Below are 20323 nucleotides of genomic sequence, written 5' to 3'. Positions count from 1 at the left end.
AGGTTCCTCTCCAGGGCAGGTTCTGCCCATTCTTTCTGCCCCACCTTGTATCAGGTCTCTGACACCTCTCCCTTATCTCCCTGGTTTGTAGTGTGGCCAAGACTGCTGTAGTGGCCTCCCAGCAAATTCCCCTGCTTGGCATTTGAGGCTCTTTGAGGCAGGCCGGGGGCAGGCTGCTTTCTGCCCTGACTCCTCTCTCTCCTCAGGCCAGTGGCCAGCCTGGAACGTTCTCTCCACTTAGAATGGGTTGCTTTCTTCAGAACTGAAGCTTCTCCAAAGTTAGTGCCATTCTCCTCAGTGTTTGCCCTTTTCTGCTTCTGGGCAGCCCTGACATCCTCTCCTCCTCCGTGCTCTCTTCTCCCTGGTTTCCATGGCTTCTCTCCTCCAGGTCTCCTCCTCCGGCTCTGACAGCTCCTCTCGGGTCTCTGCTGGGCTGTTATGCTGGGCTATCTTCCCTTCTCTCTCAGGACTCCTTCATTTGGTGACCACATCGACCCTGTGGGCCCCGTTATCTTCTGTCTCTGTGCTGCTGACCTCCGGCTGCCCGTTGGACGCCTTCAGCCAGATGACTGGCACACACCCTAAAGTCATCATGGCCTGACTGGGATTTCTGATTTTGTACCCAAGCCCGCACTTCTCTCTGATTTTCTGCCCATCCGCCCTCTTTCCTGTGTCCCAGACTTACGCTGTGGGTGTCAAGTTCTCCTTCAGTCTGTGGCCAAGTGCCCCATTTCTGCCTTTGGGACACCTCTCACACCCCCTTCTTCTCTCTGACATGGCCCCCATCACCCACACCTGGACTCTTGCAGTGGCTGCTGGGGAGTCCAGTCTGTCCCTTCACTCAGCTAGCAGAGGAGGCTTCTCACTGACTTCCCGTTATCCCCCAGAGCAAATAGAAAGTCTTCCATTGGGCGTCCAGGGTCCTTCATAACCTGCCCCCTTTCCAGGCTTCTGCTTTTCTTCTGCCCAGACTTTCTGGAATGGATTGTTAAGCTCCTGCTGTGTGATGAGGACTGCGCCCAAAGAAGCAAAAGTCCCTGCCTTCTTATGCAAAGGTTCTGTGCAAGCCAGAGCGAGATGAGATAAATCTGGGATAATTAAGGGGAAGAGGTAGTGCCTTAAGGGAGACGGAGAAAGGCTCTTTCTCCAAGGATGGGATTTTAGTCAGGCCTTAGAGGAAGTGGGGGAAGGTCAGCAGAGATGGGGGGAGGGGGCTCCCAGAGAAAATACTCTCGTTCCTGGGCCTGCCAGCAGACGGTGTCGGCGGGTGTCGCTGGATCGGGAGTGAGGAGGGGCAGGGCCCTAGGGAGCCCTTGGGGGTGACTGAGTGAGGCAGGGTGACTCTGGCGGTCCCCTGGTCTCACCCTGTTCTGCTGGGCATCAGTGTGCACTGGTTTGTTGGGACCCAAGGCGGACTCTTCGAGGCTGGTTTTTGTTTCTTTGTCTCCAGTGAACCTCTGATATCCTTTAGGATAGAGAGTGAGGGCATTTTACCTCTGCCATGAGGAAACTGAGGCTTAGAGGAAGTGACTGACCTGTGGTCAGTAATGTGGCCAGGAAAGGTACAAAGAAGGATTTGAACCCATTTTACAGATGGGGAAACTGAGGCCTACAGAGCCTTGGTGACTTGTCCACAGAGCTAGTGATGACAGTAGCTGTATTTGAACTCAGGTTGTCACTGTCCTTTCCATTGTGCCTCATGCCCTCTTCTGACTTTGGGTGGAACATTTTCTCTTCTGTGCTGCACTGCTGCTGCAGGTTGGAGGTTTGGGGAGAAAGGGGCCCCTTGTTCCCGGTCCTTACCTTAGAAGGGACAGGCGTTTGGCCTGCAGCTGGTGCCAGTGGGCGGCAAGCTAGCATCCCTTTAATTCAACCAATTTTTACTCAAAGCCTAGTACTTGTGAGGTCCTGGGCTCAGTGCTAGGGATGCCCAGAGCCTGCTTTGGTAAGAGAGCTAACATGTCAGAGGGTTTAGGGAATAGCTGCTAAGGCATGAATATCAATATACAATGTGCACAAAGGACAAGCCCTGGAGGCCGGGCCTAGTGAAACACTGCACTGCTTTCAGTGAGGGCTGCCCCTACAACCTGGCACCTGTCACACCTCCCTGGAGCAGAGTAAGACAACTTAAAGAGGCCAGTGTCCATCTAGTGACTGAGGGCCTTGAATTCTAGGCCAAGGAGTTTGGGCCCTAGCTTATTCTTCTAAAAACAATTATTTATTTTTAGCATTCATGTTTTTAAAAATTTGAGCTCCTAATTTTTTCCTTCCCCCACCTCTTGAGAAGGCAAGCAATATATCAGTTATACATTCAAATCATGCATAATATTTCCCTATTAGCCATGTTGCAAAGAAAAAAAGTGAAAAAAGTCTGCTGCCATCTACACTTGGCTTCTCGGTTCTCTCTGTGGAGATCGTCATTGCTTCAGCATTGCTGCAGATTACTGTCTGATCAGGCGGTCCATCATCATTACAATGTTGCTGTTTCTGTGTAGATTACTCTCCAGGTTCTGCTCCCTTCCCTTCGGTCAGTTTGTCTAAGTCTTTCCAGGTTTTTCTGAAAGCATCCTGCTTACCATTTCTTACAGAGCAGCCTTGCATCACAATCATTTGTAATAGCTTGTTCAGCCGTTCCCCAGCTGATGGGCATTCCCTCGGTTTCCAATTCTTTGCCACCACAAGAAGAGCTGATAACTTTCTTTTTGTACATGTGAGTTCTTTTCCTCTCTCTTCGGTCTCTTTGAGATGCAGACCTAGTAGCTGGTGTTTCTGGGTCAGAGGGTGTACACTGTTTTACAGCCCTTTGGGCATAGATCCAAACTGCTGTTCACGTTCATGACTCAGACTAACAGTGCCTTGGTGTCCCTGCTTTTCCACATCCCCTCCAGCATTTGTCATCTTCCTTTTCTGTCATGGCCAGTCTGACAAATGTGAGGTGCTACCTCAGAGTTGTAGTCATTGCATTTCTCTAATCGATAGTGATTTAGAGCATTCTTTCATGTGACTATTGATAGCTCTGATTTCTTTTGAAAACTTCCTGTGCATAGACTTTGACCATTTATCAGGGCTGTACCTTCTTAGAGTTCATAAGAAGCTTGATGGCATTTGGCCATGATGTGCAAGGCAGATGGGAGGCCATAGACACCAGCATCAGGAAGACCAGTGGGAAACCGTCTGTTTTCTGTGATGAAGAGCTGGGTATGGGCATCATCTGTAGGCGTGGAGAAGCAGGGCCAGCCTGGGAGCCTTGGGCGGCAGGGTCACTGGGACATGGTGGCTCCTTCCTCGGGTGGGGGGGGTGAACTTGGCTTTCCCTTTTCTCCTTGTCATGACAACTTTACTCTTTCTCAGGTCAGCATTCTTCCTGACTCATTATTACACAGGGTCCTAAGCATATTTTAGTTTAGTTATTTCCTGGTGACATCATCAAAGGGGACATGGGTCATCACCTCTCCATCAGCAGCAGGGAACCTTGGGGGAGGCCAGGCCTGACTCTAGCTGGGTGACCCTGGATGATCACCTCAGGTAGCTTCCTGGGCCTTAGCTTCCTAAGGCACAGTTTCTCTCTCTGTCTCTCTCTCTCCCTCTGTCTCTTTCTCTTTGTCTCTGTCTCTCTTTTTCTATCTCTCTCTTCATTTCTCTTTGTCTCTCTCTCTCTGTCCATCTCTTTTTCTCTCTCTCTGCTGACACTTCCTTCTGCCCCTAGGGAACTTGTCATCGTTTTTTTTATTATGATCTTTAAAAAGAAGACCCTGGGCTTTGGATTGTGCCACTTTGCAGTGATCTTGTGACTCGTGCCCATTTCCTTGAGCTGTCCCCGTTCATCCTGCAGCTTATGGGACTTGGCTGACACTTGTCAGGTGCTACAGACAGTAACAATAGCAGCAGCAATCATTGGGAAATGTTCCCCCAAATAAATGAAAAGATCCAAGGAGACAGTGTTGGTCGGTGGCTTTCTGAGTGTCTGCGGCCTCGGGAGAACACTTCTCCTTGGCTTTGCCATCAGTGTTCTGCTCTTTCTCCTCCTGCTTGACTCAGGACAGCTGGCGGTGCACCTGCCTCTCCCGTAGTCAGCTGTTTTCTTGTTCATTCTGCTGAAGTGAAATCAGGTTATAGCTTGTAACGATTCACTCTGTGCTTAGGGTGTTCCAGGATAGAAAGGAGGTCTGAGACTGGCCCTTCCCTCCAGAGACAGCATCCAGAACCCTTCTAGGGCCGTGTGCCCAGAGAAGTGAGGCACACGCAACACTGGAGAAAGTGAGGAAGCCATGGGCCAGGATGATCAGGACTGCCTTGTTCTCACCTGATCATCACAACTGCCCTGAGTGACAGGTAGGCCCCGAGCATTTTATTTCAACTGACCCAGGTGGAGAGCCCTGCCTGGCTCTCCCAGGAGAGCTCTTAGACTGGTGCCTGGGGCAAGGAGAGGTGGGGCCATGCCATCAGGGCCCCCAAGCCTTAAGCTCAGAAGAAAGACTCAGACCTACAGCTTCAGGACTCTGAGGAGTGCTTTCTCTCCTTTATGGCTCATGTCCTCCTTTTACATGTGAAGAGACTGAGGCTAACAGAGCTGAATGCCTCGTCCCAAGCCCCCAGAGCAGCTGAGTCAGTTCTGAGTTAGGATTCCAACCCAGGAGACTTGACTGGAGATTTAGAGCTCAAAATGGGCCTCACATGACGGAAACGGGATTGTATAGGCCTGAAGTGTGGTGCTCCCCCCCCACCTCAACCCCGTAGGCTGCTCTAAAGAAGGGGGAGATTTTAGACAGCCAGTGAGAGCTTTGGAGGGTGTGAGTGTGTGTGAATGTGGGAGTGTGTGCAAATATGTGTGTGAGTTTGTATGAGTGTGTTGTGAGTGTGTGAGAGTGTGTGAACATGTGTGAGTATTGAATGTGTGTGTGTGAATGTGAATTATGTGTGAGTGTGTGCGAATATGTGTGTGTATTTGTGGGAGTGTTGTGAGTGTGTGTGTGTGAATGTATGTGGGAGTGTGTGCGAATGTGTGTGTGAGTGTGTGTGAGTGAGTGTGTGAATGTATGTGGGAATTTATGTGGGAGTGTGTGTGAATATGTGTGTGTTTGTGGGAGTGTGTGTGAGAGTGTGTATGAATGTGTGTGAGTTTGTGTGAGAGTGTATGAGAGTGTGTGAGTGTGTGAGTGAGTGTGAGTGTGTATGAATGTGTGTTTGAGTGAGTGTGTGTGAATGTGTGTGAGAGTATGTGAATGTGAGTGTGTTGTATATGTGAGTGAGTGTGAATGTGTGTGAGTGTGTGTGAGTGGGGGGGGGGCAGAGAGGGAGAGAGAGAGAGAGAGAGAATGTGTAATCTCCTTAGTGCAATCCAGACTGTATAATGGGACTTTTGTGTTCTCATGACATCCCGCAGAGTGAGGAAGAGGGTAATGGGGTTTTTTCCTTTTCCACTTCATGAAGTTGAGGAATAATATATTAATAACCATTTACGTTTATGTATCTCAGCCTTGATGTTTAAAAGAACATTTGTGTCTATTGCTTCTTTCGATCCTCATGATGCACCTGGGAGGAAATGGAGGCGTCCCCCAGCCCTGGCTCTTTGGGATCTCTTCTGCTAGGTTCTAATGTGAAGGTTGTTAATGTTCAGAGGGGGAAACTGAGTCACCAGAAAGGTGCCTCTGGTTCCTGGCATAGTTGTCTCACACTGCCCTCCCCCCTCCCCCCCGCCGTCCTCAGCCACACATCCTCCATGTCTTCGTCATTCTGAGGAGCAGCGCCCACTCCTGTCCTTGTCACTGTCAGTTAAAAGACTGGCTGAGAAGAACTGCCTGGGGATTTGGTTTGGAGGTTGGCTGGGTTTTTTTGGAAGGGGAGGCCAGGCCTGGGGCCAGAGTCAGCCCCATACCTGGTTATGTTCTAATAACCTCTTTGGTTCCCTCCGAGGCCCTTTCTGAAGGTGAGACTGGTTAGGAGACAGCCATGCCTGGTCAAAGTATGGCTTCACCAGCCGGGCATGGAACAGGGTTGTCACTGAAGACATCTGGAAGACTCCCCATGCCCTGTCTGCTGAGTCATGATGTCTTTTCCTGTTGTTGGCCTTAGCTGGGTCGGGGAAGGGGTGGGGGTGGGGGTTACTTGGAATAGGCTGAGTGTGTGTGTGTCCCTATATCATCTGTCACTGGTCAGATGTGCCCAGGGACAGGAAAAGCCTCAGTTCCCTTTCTGACCAAAGATTCACCAGGCTGATGGGACTTGAGATGCCCAGGCTCATTGGACCTAGAGAGCTGATTTGGGACCAGGCAGGGATAGTCTGGCATGACAGAAAGGGCCCTGGCTTTGGAGTCAGGACCCAGCTTCCAGCTCTACTGCTGCAACCTCAGTTTCTCTTTCTGCAAACAGAGGTGACTGGAGGTGGTGGATAGTCTCTGAGCTCCCTAAATTCTGTGATGATAGGCTTCTTGGCTCCTCAGCTCCTCGAGACACACTCCCCTAAATTCTTTTTATAGATGTTTAGCAAAGGAGGTCTCTTAGGGCAGTGAATCCTTTGAGGGTAGGATGATCAATGGATTGGGAGTTTCCAGAGGGATCTTCTGGGTCTTCGGGTGTGATCATTCAAGGGAAGCTTAGTCACTGGGCAGAGAATGGTGGTAAGTGATAATCTGGGCATTTCTTCTCTCCAGCTGATGTGGCCCCACTGGGTGAGAGGGAAGCCCTCCAAGCCCCCTGAGGGGAGGTTGGCTGGGAGGAGAGAAAGGGCCTGGGTTTCCATGCCCTTCTACTCTCTGTTCATCCTAGTCCAAGGCAGGAGAGGGCATCAAGGCCTCTCTTGGGGAGGGGCAAGAAGGGCACTGAAGTATCCAGAGAAATAACTGGTATCTCATAAAAAGGGAATAAGACAAAACCAGAAGAGGCCTCTTCAGTTTGCCATGTCTTCAGCGTTCCTCTCACACGGAGCAGGGTAGAAATCTCTGCCCCAGAAGCCCAAGCTCTGCTGGGCAAAGCCTCCAGCTCTAGCCAAACCTGCTTTCCCAGAATGCTCAAGGAATTAGATTAATGGAGAATAGGCCAGGAAAGCTTTTTTTTTCTTTTGTTTACTCTCTTTGAAAATCTTGATAATGCCTATTCCTATAGTTTCCTGCCTTCATCTGATACTCTCTAGCTGCCATAATCTTCAGGTCAGAAATTTGAGTTGTCTTAGGGGGGTTATTCTGAATATCAGTTCTTAGGATGGAACACAGCTAGGGAACTACATGTACATGTCCTTCTAAATCCTTAAGTGTAGCCTTTTGAACAGATTTGTTCTATAAAATTTGGATTCTGTCAAGAGGCTGCACTTAAGGATTTAGAAGGCCACACATGGTATTAAGACTGCAGGTTCCCACCCATGGGATAGAAGTTGGTGAACGCAGAAGTTTGGCTCAAGTCTATATTGACTTTAGTGGAATTGAATGAAAGTGTATTTTAAATGTTTCCCTATGTTCTAAGCGCTGTGCTGAGCATTTGGGAATACAAATGGAAAAGAGGCCTGCCCCTTCTCTCAAAGAGCTTATATTCTGATTGGAAGAGAGGTCAGTCATGGGGAGGGTGGCAAGGCCCATGGGTTCTAAGGGTGTTCCAGCAGGTAATGGTGATGCCCCGGGCACAGACGGCAAGACAGGTGATAGGACCTGTTCAGGGTGAAGCTTCATTGTGAGCTGTCATCAAGGATCCGGAGGAACCGGGGCCTATGACGTTTGGGAGACAGGACGGGCCCGGGGCAGCCAAGGCTTGTTGATTGTTCCTAGGGATCTGGCTTTCTCTGCTCTCCAGCAGTGGCAGACTGTAGTGGTTGGGCTGCTTCCTGGGCCATGCTAGTCTGATTAGAACATGCCCTGGAAATCGGTTTTTAAAAGGAAGGCTGTTTAGTGTAGGTTTGTTTCTCTAGGATTGATTTTCCCCCTGAAAGTTGCTAGGAGGGAAGAAGGGAAATCCTGGTTAATCTAAGTCCTTCTGTGCACCTTCTCTTTACTCCCATTCCCTAGTCCAATTTCTCTTCTTCCTCTCAGAGAAATTGAGTTGTATTGGTCTTTGGTTTCTTTTAATAAATTTTTATTGATGTTTTTTGTTTTTTACATCATACCTTTCCCCGGTCTCCCTCCCCTTCCCTCTTCCAGAAAGCCATCCAATATAACAAAGAATATTTGCAAAGTTTTTTAAAAAGAAAAAGAAAAGAAAGAGGAAAAGGAAAAAAATCACTACTGATTAATACATTCATGCTTAGTGTGGAACAACGGTGTACCTCCCACCTCCACAAACGGGGAGGTTGGGAATGTCATTTCCTACTTTTTTCCAGTCATAATTTTTCTTTAAAATTTTGTAACATTCATTTCTGATTTTTTTTACATGTGGTTCTTTTCATTTCCATTGTTGTAGTCACTGCTGAATTTCCTCTGCATCAGTTCCTATAGATCTTTGTGTATATTCATCATTTATGTTATTTCTTTTTTTTTAAAGCAGTCGGGGTTAAGTAACTTGCTCAAGGTTACACGGCCAATTATTTCTGGGTGGGGTGCTGAGTATCTGAGCCCGGAGTCGATCTCCAGGTCATCCCAACACTGGAGCCGGTGCTCTTGCTTGCTGTGCTACCTGGCCGCCCCTATTTATGTTATTTCTTAGAGCACAGGAGGATTCCATTCAATTCCTATAACACACTTTGTTTAGTCATTCCCCAGTCGATGGGCATTGACTTTATTTCCAGTTCTTTGCTATCACAAATATTTTGACATGTGGGGACTTTCTTCTTATCAGTCGCTTCCTTGGGGGTGCTAGGTTGTAATGGAATCAAAGAGTCTAAGTGCAGGGACGTTTTAGTCACTTTATTTGCTTAATTTCAAAGTGGTCGGACCAGTGAGCAGTTCTGACAGGGGTGCATCAGTGTGCCTCTTGTTCCCTGGCCCCACCAGCACTGCCTGTGGCCTCTTGTTTCTGATCTTTGCCACTGGCTGGCTGTGAGGTGAATCCTCAGAGGGGCTTTGATTTTCTTTAGACTTCTCTTATCAGTGACTTGGAGTATTCTTTCATGTGGTAACCAGTCAATACTTTGCATTTCTTCTTTTGAGAACTGTTCATGTCTTTTGGCCTCTTACTAATTGGGGAATGGCTTTGTAGAAGCTTTTCAGTTTCATGAAACCAAAGTTATGTCTTTTATCTTTTGTGAATGCCTCCATCTCTTGTCTGGTTAAGAATAAACTTATATACAGACAAAACTAATGCATCTATATTACAAAGAGAAGTAAAAAAAATGGAAAAAATATTTATATAAAATTTCTCTGATAAGGGTTTGGTGTCCAAAATATATCAACAGTTAACAAATATATGCATATATATATACACACATATACATATGCACACACTTTTACCATAGTTGTGAGAGGTCTTTGATCTGCTCTTCTAATATTTTCTAGTATGATTTTTGCTATTAAGGTCACATATTCATTCCGGAAGTCTTGGGGAGGGTGGTGTAAGGGACTGATCTAAGTCTAATTTCTGCCAGACTGTTTTCCAGTTTTCTTTTTCCTTTTTTAATCCAATAGGGAGACCTTTGCCCAGTACTTTTCTCCTTTATTGGGCACTGGCTTTGGGGTTCCATCGTCTCTGCTTCTCCTGGTCTAATCTCTTCTGCTGAGCTCCCTCCCTGTTTTTTAGCCAGTGCCTGATTGTTTGGATGGCTGCTGCTTTATCGGAGTCTGAGGGCTGGAGCCTCAGCTTTTAAAAAAGATGGAATAGCCACAATCCCTGTGGTCTGTGGGCCTGGCCAGAAGTCTCATCTGCAGGTGATGCAGACGCCTTTCTTGTCCTTTTTCCTCCAACATTATGGTTGTCCTGCTTTCTGTATCTTCTCATTTTAATTTTTTTTAATTGTGTCTTCATTTCCCTTCCTTCCCAAACAAGACTCTCATGTACTGCTTGCTCCTGCCCTTCTCCTTGTGACGAGACCAAGCTCTGGTCCAGGATGGGGATTGAACGGAGCCCTGTGGTCCCTGCCCTGGTGGGTGGATGAAGTGCCCCTCCTTGCCTGGCGTGCCTCCCGCTATCCATAGAGCCCCCTGCTGCCTCCCTGCAGGGCCTTTGAGTGACCACTAGGCTGCTCTGCCCCCTGTTCTCTCTTTGCAGCCCAGTGGTGTCCGTGCTGGAGCTCACATTGTGGAGTTGCTTTAAGCTTCTCAGCTTTTGTGCTTCCCACACAAGAACAGCCTGGATTTTCTTTGTACACCTGATGTATTTTTCAGGCCTTCATTTTTGCTTGTTTTCAAATGATCCATCCTTCTTTGACAGACTGGCTGTGAGAGATGGACTGGAGAAGGTAGAGCCTGGAGGTGGGGAGAGTCCTCAGGGGATTATTGCCGTCCTGCTGGAGAGACGTGATAAGGGCCTGGCCTGGATCAATGCCATGGGAGGGGAGAGGAGAAATGGCAGGGAACCATGTTGGGGGGGAGCCCCCGCCAGCCTTGGCAGCCAATTGGCCATGAGGGAGAGGCTAGAACAGAAGGTGACTTTGAGGCCGTCTTTGTCCGGGGGGCTGAGTGGCATACAGTGATTAATGAGGCACAGGGCCACCATGCCCATTCCCATGGAGAGCTCAGTGGGCCAGGAGGGGAGGACACATTAGGCCCCTTTCATTTGATCTTCCCACCCTGACTTGAGGGCTTCCAAGCTGGACCCCAGGAGAAGAGAGAAGAAATGAGCTCAGAAACCAGCTGGGCATTTCTCCTCTAGGAAGAACTCTGGGGCCTGGCAGCCCTTCTCCGATATGGGGGAGGAGCATGGCCATCCTGGCTTCAGCAGGACTCAGTGTAATGGGAGTCTTCCCGAGGCCCTGGGAAATGGGCAACCTGGTCTCCACAGACCCCCCCTCCCCCGGATGGTCTCGAGTGGTCATCGTGGGCACTTAGAAGGGCTCACACTTCTCTCACACCTCCTTCTGTTCAGTCCAGAGACTTTGCTGATAAGGTCAAGGGACCTGAAGCAAGGCTGGGCAGGCAAATAAGAAGCTTTTAGCTGAGTGAAAGGGACTCCTGGCCAGAGGCAGTGAATAGACTGACTCAAGGCCCTGGGCCAGGAATAGCAAGCAGATGGCAAGGCTTGCATGGGGCCGGGCTACAGGAGTGGCCTCCTCTTGGAGAAAGAAGCAAAGGCAGCTGGAGCAGGGCAGCTTCTGGGCCAGGGCAGTGATTCAGGGAAATTGGAACCCAGGCCCACCCTGCGGAGGAGGAGGGGGAGAAAGCAGAGCAGGAGTGAGGGAATGGCAGGTCAGGCCCCAGTGCCAGGGCCTTAGGATTCAAGACAAGGATGGTTGAGTCTGGAACCATACGTGGAGAGACGTGATAAGGGCCTGGCCTGGATCAATGCCATGGGAGGGGATTAATCCTTTGTGGAAGTGGGGCCAAGGCAATGAGAAAAGTCAAGGAACAGAGCAGTGCAGGTTCTCTGAGGGTGGGTGGTCTGCCAGTCTCCACGGGCAGCCAGTGCGTACAGCCCAGAGTCAAGAAGACCTGAGTTCAAATCAGGCCTCAGACTTGTCCCAGCTGTGTGACCCTGGGCAAGTCACTTCACCCTGTTGGCCTCAGTTTTCTCATCTGTCAAATCACCTGGAGAAGGAAATGGCAGACCACTCCAGTGTCTCTGCCAAGAAAACCCCAAATGGGCTCACAAGAGTGGGACACAACTGAGATGACTAGACACAGTGACCACAAAGGGCAGGGAGCAGTGCCTGGCATGTGTTTTATCCGTTCTTGATTCACAGTTTTGCCAAAGGCCAGGCGTCTCCATCCACGTGGGTGACAAGCTCCTCCGAGGTGGCGTTCTCAGGGCCTTGCAGGTGCTTGAGTCGTTCAGGGGGCTGGGGCTCAGTAACGCTTGTCACTGCCCGCTGGGAACATTCCAAACTGGCCTGGAGTCTTTGACAGTTGCTGTGGTGGAACATGATCCCAATAATGAACCTCCCCAGCCCAGGGAGCGTGGTCCTCATGCCCCATCCACGTGGACTGTCCCTGGGTCCCTCCCCAAGAGGACCTGTCCCAAGGGCTTCCTGCTCCCATGTGACATTGGACTAGAAGGGAGGGGGGCCACTCAGAGAGTGTCACTGAGGGTGGCTGCTGATAGAGGTACGAAAAAAAGTATTTAAAAAATGCTAGAACACAGAAATTCTGGTCCTACCCTGTTAGATTTAGTATACACTTTTTAAGGCTTCATATACAACCCTCTTTTTTTTGTTTTGCATATGGAAGTGTTAGTTTATGTCTGATGGTTACTGCGATAATAAAAAAGGAAATTAAAAAAATGATTCTGCTAGCTGTGTGTAGACAGACTGTCCAGCCATCTTCCGCTTTGTGGGCTGGGAGGCCTGAGCACACCATACAACTGGTGTGGCACAAAAAGAAGCAGTATTGCCTTCATAGTGCACTGTAGGTTGCAAGGCACTGGGGAAGCAGGTGGCAGACAATGCTTAGAGGCATGTTGTGGGGATCTGGGGACAAGTTACTGGAGTAGACGTTTCTAGAAGCCTCCTACTGCCCAAGGTGGACCAGCTAATGACTTTGGGACTTGCCCTAATGAGTTCATCCTTCAGAAGATGGGGAGAATATTCCAGTGGACATTCTCTCCTATTTGATCCTCCCTACCAGGGGGAGCCAATGACTCGTGTAGAAGTGAGGCCCCTGCCAGGAAATGGCTGCTCCCTCCCAGAGTTGCCCTTAGATTTGGAGAGAGCAGATCTCAGAGTCATCAGAGAGAAGGGGGCAGTCCTGGAAGGTGGGAGACACTCCAGAATGAGATTCTGAAGGCCCAGAGGGAAATGAGGCCAATGAGGAGGAGAAATGAGAGCTGTCTGAAGAGTGTCCTCCTAACCAACTCACGCTGTAAAATATATCGAGAAAGAGGGAAGCCAGCGCCCTGCAGCAGAGGACTAGAAGAATGTGACCTGAGAAGAGTGCTGGGAAGGGGCAGGAACAGGGCTGGGGGACATGCAGAGCTGTTGGAGAGGAATGGGATGGTCACCATCTCACCCAGAAGAATATCCTCAGGACTGAAAAGGCAAACAGATGTGTGATGTAGGCCCAGAGAAGGGCCTGACAGGGAAGAGAGAAGCACCTGAGAACGCCAGGCTAGTGAGCTTGACTCCAGTCCAGGAAAACTTGAGAATGGAGCCTTAAAGGGATGATTAGTTTTGGGGCGGCTAGTTGATGCAGTGAATAGAGCACTGGCCCTGGAGTCAGGAGGACCTGAGTTCAAATCCGGCCTCAGATACTTAACACAAAAACTAGCTGTGTAACCTTGGGCAAGTCACTTAACTGCCTTCCCCCCTCCAAAAAGAAAAAAAAAAAAGGAATAGTTAGTGACCGTACAGAAAAAGAAGCAGCAATTAGCCAGAGGCAGCAGAACTGGCCACGCTGACCTTGTTTCCTTTTTTTTTTTTGCTTTTTTGGAGGGGGGAAGGCAGTTGAGTGACTTGCCCAAAGTCACACAGCTAGTAAGTGTTAAGTGTCTGAGGCCAGATTTGAACTCAGGTCCTCCTGACTCCTGGGCCGGTGCTCTATTCACTGTGCCACCTAGCCACCCCCTTGTTTCCTTTTTTGACAGGTATATTAAACTAATAGGTCAGGGGAATGCTGTGGAAATAGTTTGCTTAGCTCACAGCAAAGCCTTTCCTGATTCACTGCTGGCTGGGTAGGAGGCACCAGGGCTGTGCCCCCAGGAGCTGGGCTTAGACAAGGGCAGAGGTGGCACACTCACCCAATTTGAGTAAGTCATGAAGTTGGGAGAGAGAGTTGATGTTCTGGATAATGGAGTCTGGATCCCAAAAGATCATGACAGGCTCAGGCTGAATCTGATAACATAGCATTCAGCAGGGATCAGTATAAGATCTTTAAAAATATATTTTAAGAATTTTTTTTGTCAAGTATTTCCCAGTTGCATTAAAAAATTTTAATATGCATTTTAAAAAAAGCTGAGTTCCAGATTCTCTCCCTCTCTCCTGTCTCTTCACCACCCCTATCACCTGTCATGTTAATGGAATTTAAGATCTTCCTGCCCATTAATAGGCCTCAGGTGGAGCCCATTTAGGGAAGCCTGCAGAGGGGAGGCTTGCTGGAGGAAGGCTTTCACACCTTTGCTAATTTCTGATTAGGTTGTGAGTCACATGGTGCCTTCTGCATCTATACTCTGAGTTGGTGTCTTGCTTTGAGGGCTCTCTGAGGAGGAGGGTCTTGTGATTCCCTGGTGGAGATCCTGAGTGGCCGCATGTTCAGAGCTCTCAACTGCTCAGGTGTGACGGCTCTCTCATTCCAGGAAGGTACCTAAAGTGTATAGATAGCAATATTGCTTTGATTCAGGCAGTCAGAGCCCTGTCTCTTGGTCTTTATTTCTGTGCTTGTATTTTCTCTGAAGTTCAGGGTGCTTTTCCCCTGAACTAGTGAATATAATTAAAGAAGACCTTTGACCCCTTGAACAGCTCTCTTTTCTAGTAAAGCAGATCTAAGAACCTGTGCTAGCCGCTGTCCTGGGGGTGCCAGTGTGGCTGCTGCCATAGAACCTCACACCTGGACTACTGCACTAGCTGTTGAGGGTGGGCTCTGCCCTGCCTCCAGTCTCTCCCCACTCCAGTCCATTCTCCATTCAGCCACTGAGGGATTTTCCTCAAGCTGAGGTCCAACTGTGGTACCCATTTTCCTCCTCTGTTAACTCCAGGGGTTCCCTGTCGCCTGTGGGAGCAAATACAGAATCCTCTGTTTGGCCTTCAAAGCCCTTCCTCCCTGACTCCTTCCTACCTTTCCAGGCTTCTTAGATCTTACTCCCATCAAGTTCTCTTTGACCTAGTGACCCCCTATCCTCAAATGAGCAAGACTCCATCTCTGGCTGCGCCTCAGGCCTGGAGTACTCTCCCTTCTTAAGACCACCTTCTGACTTCCCTGGCTTTCTAGAAGTCTGAGCTAAAATCCCATCTTTTACTGGAAACCAATTCCAGTGCCTTCTGAATGTTAATTATTTCCTGTTTTAGCCTTTTTTGTTTGCCTGTTGCTTCCTGTGAGCTCCCTGAGGGCAGGGACATATTCTGTCTCTCTCTGTCTCTCTGCATCTCTCTCTCCTCTCTGTCTCTCCCCCCCCCCCCCCTCCCTCTCTCCCTCCCCCCCTCTCTTCCTTTCTCTCCCTCTCCTCTCTCTCTCTTCCCCCCCCCCCCCCCCCAGTTGAACCCGGAGAAGAAAAGACTGGGCTGAGGGGAAGTTGTGGACCGTGTCTCAAGTGATTGGAGGAGGGAGCTAGCTGCCTCAGGAGCACTGGGTGAGGGCGAGTTTAAAGGTGCCCATTTAGACCTCATGTCAGAGCTGTCCAGCAGCCCAAGGGGTGGGCCCTGGCCAGCCAGCCCTTCTTAGCTTTGGGGGCTGAGTCTAAGAAAAGAGGAGGGAGGGAAGAGGCTTCCGGCTGCTCCGAGGACTGAATGAACCTCTAAGGGGAGTATTTTTAGGTTTTATTTGTTTTTATTCTGAACAGAAACACCCAAAACCTCAAGCATTTCTGGGAAAAGAGAAGACACAAAAAGAGGATTGTGTATGAAACAGTGTCTGGTGTAGCCTGCTGGCTTTTTCAAAAAAAGTGGGTGATAAATTTTATGTACTACTTTCAAAATTTGTCTGTTCTCCTCAATTTCCTTGGTTCTATTGTGTGAATGAAAAAAATGTGCCCATGGTGGGCCTGTTTAGGCACCACTGCTGCTGCCCTCCTCCCCCAAACCCCATGTGGTCCGGCAGAATGACTCCCATAATTCATGCTGCTTTCTGCACTCTACGCCATCTCCCCTTCTCCTGGCCCAGGACACACAGAGTTCTTCACAATCTAGGGATCTACAGGGAAATTAAGTAGTGAGGTCATCACCAAAGGTGAGTAAGGCCCTATATTCTAGGGCCCCTGGAGGCACAGAAGGTTCTTGCCCCAGTCGTTGTGTGTGCTGAAATGTTCTCCTGCTTCTGCTTGCCTGTTCCTGCCTGAAGCCAGACTTGCCAGGGTTCTTTCAGTTCTATCCCAGGACCGTCCTAGATCCCAGTTCATTCAGCACTCCTGATTGAGCCCCGCCCCAGATTTTATTCTCCATTCCCATTTTAATTCTCCTTCAGGAAGTTTGTTTTGCGTGTGATTTTCCCTCCCTGATATTATCCACCCCCTTATCTCTCTCCTCCATTCTCTTTTGCTTCTCTGTTGAGATTGATGTATTTCTACACCATAGTGGGGTGCGAGTGTGAGTGTGTGCATGCGAGTGAGCGAGTGTGTATGCCTGCAAGTGTGTGTGTGAGGGACCTTCTTTCCTTATCCATGTCAGAGAAGAGGAAGGCTCTCCTGTCGATGCTCCCCCTTCCTTGCTTCCCCCGTGTTTATGCTCCTTTCTACCTCCTTCCTCTTTGAATGTCTTCCTTTTGCCTCCTTTCTCTTCCTTCCCTTCCGATCCCCAGATGATGGAGAACCCATCCACCTTCTTTTAACTTCCTGGATTCTCTGCAAGTCCCTGCTTCTCCTTCACCAGTTAGGGCATTAGCTCTGTCCTCATGCAGCTCCTTCCAGTGGGTTGAATGCACTTTTTAGGTCTTTCCTCCTTCCTGCTCAGTTCTGATCTTTTCATCAGAAATGTTTGGAAGCTCGCTGACGGTCCATCCCACCCCACCCCTAAATGCAGGACTCCCGTGAGCTTTGCAGGCCAAGTTACTCTGGGCTCTAAGTCTATATGTCTCTGCTTTTTGGAGGATCACCTTCCAAAGTCTCTCTTCTGGTAGAAACTTCCAGGTCGTGTGTGATTCCACCCGGTCCTTTCTGGCTGCTCTTCTCTTCTGTGAAATGGGAGCTCCATGATACTCTTGGGTCTTTTTCTTCAGAGTTCTTCCTGGAACACCTGAGTTCCAATCCTGCCTCAGATGCTGACCAGCTGGGTGACTGGACAAGTCCCTTAGCTCTCGGCCTCAGTGGTTTCACCTGCAACATGGGAATGCTAGTAGGACCTAACTCTCAAGGGCTATGGTGAGGACCACATGAGAGGACATAAAGGGCTTTGCACACTGCCAAGTCCTCTGTAAACGCCGGCCGGGATTGCTCTCAGTAGATCTGAGCGGTGTCTGTGGCTTCTGCCCCTTCCCATTCCTGGGCTGTGCTCTTCAAGGCATTCAAGGGCTCCTTGGGGAAAATCCATTTTCTTCCATGTGGCTCTGCAGCTGGGCAGGAGTCTGGCTCTTCTAGAGGCTGGTGTTTTTGGTTTTCACATTAGTGCCGGATCTATAGACATTCATGGCCCTGAACCGTGTTTTCTTTGGTTTGCTCTTCTCTCCAGCTTTAGATCCCAAACCAGGACTTTGTACTGGAGCTCTGCTTGGTCTCCCCCTGTGTCCTCTGAGTGCCTGCCAGAGTTAGGCCCCTTGGGTGTGGGGGCCCTTCTGAAGTCGGGACCTTGGCCCTTTCCCTTCCTCCCCCCGCCCCCACCTGGACTGGCCTAGTCTCAGCATTTACTCTGTCTGCTTCTGTGCTCCCCACCCCACCTATGCCCCCAGCCTTTTGCAGGGTGTCTCCTCTGCTGGGAGGCTGCTGGATTGCTAAGCAGTACCAGCTTTACTGGAAGCCTGCTTCCCAGGGGCCTCCAGGCTTTCTGGTGGACTTTCTCTGCAGTTCTAGGGTACAAGTCATCACTTACTGATTCACATCAGATTTTGAGCATTTCAAGTTTTTGCTGGACATCTAGGCTCTGTTCAGGTAGTCATCTTGGCCAGAAGTGATCAATTAAGCATTTAATTTCCTTATCGATCCCTGGCCTGTGAAGAACTGTGTGTTTCCTGGGCTGGGAGTCAGTAGGACAGAATTAGAGTCCACCACTGACTGACTCTGTGACCTTAGACCAGTCACTTAACTCCTCTGAGCATCATGGTCCTTATTTTTAAAACAACCAGGAAGAACTAAGGTCTCTGACAGCATTACTATCTTCTAGTCCAGATTCAGGGCAAGTGCCATGGATTTCCAGGCCTGAGGCATCCCAGGCCCATACATTTGGCACATTCTGAACCCCGGCCCATCCCTTTTGCTTTTGGCAGTGGTTTTGGCCTTCTTGGAGAACTGAAACTGCCCTCCTTTCTGAAACTTACAGAAAGGGGGAATCCTGTTTCTCCCAGAAATCGTGTAAGAATGATTCCCATTTGGGGCATGTAGGCCTACTGCAGCGGGCAGGGGTACCCAGGATACCTGAACTCACACCCTGTCTCCACACAAGTCACTGCCTCCATCAGAGTGGATGGCCCCTCCTCTCCAGGTTAGCATGAGCCTTCAAAGATATCGTATTTGTTAGTACAAAGTAAATGCTCACTGTGAACCTCAGCTTTGAAGATGGCGAACTGATGGGGTGCTCGGGATCTATGTCTGTAAAATCAATTTGTAAACTCACTTTGTAATATCAGTTTGTAACATCAGTCTGTAAAATCAATTTGTAAAACCAGTCTGTAAAATCACATTCCCCCCGCCCCAGCCTCAGAGCATTAACTCTGCCCCTTCCCCCTGCCAGCACTCTGCCAGCAACAGCCCATGAACTGTTTATCTCTGCTTGGAACAATAACAAGCTACACCTATGAATCCTTCACTAAACCATCTATAAACATTTTAGCTTAGGCAAATGTTATCTCCCCCTAGTATAATGGCCAGCTGCCCCCATGAATCCTTCAATGCACTATCTATAGGTTAACTCCTTAGCCAATTATACACATACTATCTCTATTAGCCTTGGTTCCCAGCATCCATCTTGTCAAATGTGACACTGATGGGTGGCAGACTAGGCATTTCTCAGTCAGCCCTGACCGCTAGCTGATTCAGTGAGGGTTTCAGGCCTAAAACCACACCTCCAGGTAGCCCCCGCTTGGGCTATTTCCCAGTGAATTATGGGCAATATGCCTGCACAGCTGACATTAAAAGTGCATGTTCCTTTAAGCACTGACCACTCCTTAACTCCTCCCTAATCCCACCCTTACTCACCTAGTTAGCATAATTGACATCTGATTAATTGCCTAGACTCCTTAAAAACTATGCCTATGTCTTCGTTAAATTTGCAGGTTTTCGAAGAACTCTTGCCCGCTATACAGCGTAACAGTAAACTTGCAGGTCCTCTAAGGACCCTTACCCGCTGTAAAGCATACAATAAACTTTTACAATTCTGACTCCAAGTCTGCTTGGGCCTACTGAATTCTTTTCCATACTGAATCACAGGGATTCTGGTCAGTGATAAGCATCAGAGTTTCTGTATAACCTATTGCCATTCCCCCAACAGAACCACTTCCCAGTCAGCCCTGGGAGGTGGGGAGCCTAGTGTAGACCTGAGATTCAGGCCTTGGACTTGTTTGGCCCAGAATGCATCTTGTGGACATGTTCTGGGCTCTTCCAGCACAGCCCCCTTTTATGTTCTGCTAGATCATGAGCTTCTTGAGGGCAGGAGCTCTCTTAATTGTCTCTGTATGCAGCACTTGCACATAACAAGAACTGAATGAAAGGTTTAAATAGATAAATGATTCTCCAAGCTGGACCTCACGGATGCTTACAAGGCAGTGGGATGTTCCAGTGGTCACCTTATCCTTAACCCGCTGGATCCTCATTCTTTTACACCCAGTAACAAGCAGTGCACAAGGGCTAGAAACAGCCTCATTTCAGGGATGGAGCCTTGGTTCTAGACATTGGATTCGGGGGTCTGAATGGAGGCCTTTAGGCTTATGATCTCTTCTAAGAGATCTGAGGGCTGCAGCCAGCCAGTCAGGCCAGCTTTCGTGGAAGGGTTATCCTCAGCCCCAAGAATCTCCTCCAAGTCCTCTTCCTGGTCATTCCTCTAAGCTCTTCTGCCTTCATATAAACAGACACTAATCCTCTTGGCTCTCCCTGGACCCAGCATGAAGGGCTGTAACTTCTCCCGGAGCATGGAGTTGGACCAGGTCCTTAACCTGCTTTGTTTAATGCTGAGAAAGAAATGCACATGACAGAGAAACTGTTGCAATCGCAACAGACTGCCTCAGTTCTTTTGTCCACGGCTTGGCCACTACAGGGCCATGTCCTGGGACACAAGATAACAGAACTATGAAGCATTAACGAGCAATAAAGTAAAATCTTGTCTTCTGTTGCTTATGAAGAAAAAACTGTCCTCAGATTTCTTCAGATCCCTGCGAAGATTAGTTTGATTTCAGACATTTTCTGTGCACTCACGAGCCCCTAGGGTCCTCACAGATGCCTTTAGGAGCTGTAAAACTCTGCCCAAAGAGCCATCCCTTGATCACTCGCTAGCTCAGCTAGGTAACAGACATGGCTGGACAACAGCTCCTGT

General features: G+C 49.0%; 1 protein-coding gene across 3 annotated transcripts in view; it reads left to right on the top strand.

The window, feature by feature from the left end:
- Nucleotides 1–20323, top strand: part of PC (pyruvate carboxylase) — an 87650-nt gene that overhangs the window by 1738 nt on the left and 65589 nt on the right. The window contains exon 2 of one of the 3 annotated variants that reach the window (XM_069066449.1): nucleotides 15496–15597. The exons of 1 other annotated variant lie outside the window; for it this stretch is intronic. The gene's annotated coding sequence lies outside the window, so the exon portion shown is untranslated. Of the gene's footprint in view, nucleotides 1–4142; nucleotides 4333–15495; nucleotides 15598–20323 lie in introns of all 3 variants that reach the window. One more of the 3 variants, XM_069066450.1, reaches the window with a different exon arrangement.

Source organism: Petaurus breviceps, unplaced genomic scaffold, assembly GCF_028583685.1.
Source record: "Petaurus breviceps papuanus isolate PSGF00001 unplaced genomic scaffold, PetGlider_PUasm1.0 90721, whole genome shotgun sequence".
In the NCBI taxonomy this organism is placed as follows: Eukaryota; Metazoa; Chordata; class Mammalia; order Diprotodontia; family Petauridae; genus Petaurus; species Petaurus breviceps.
The sequence above is the reverse complement of the archived record's forward strand: the minus strand, read 5'-3'. Positions and strand labels throughout refer to the sequence as shown.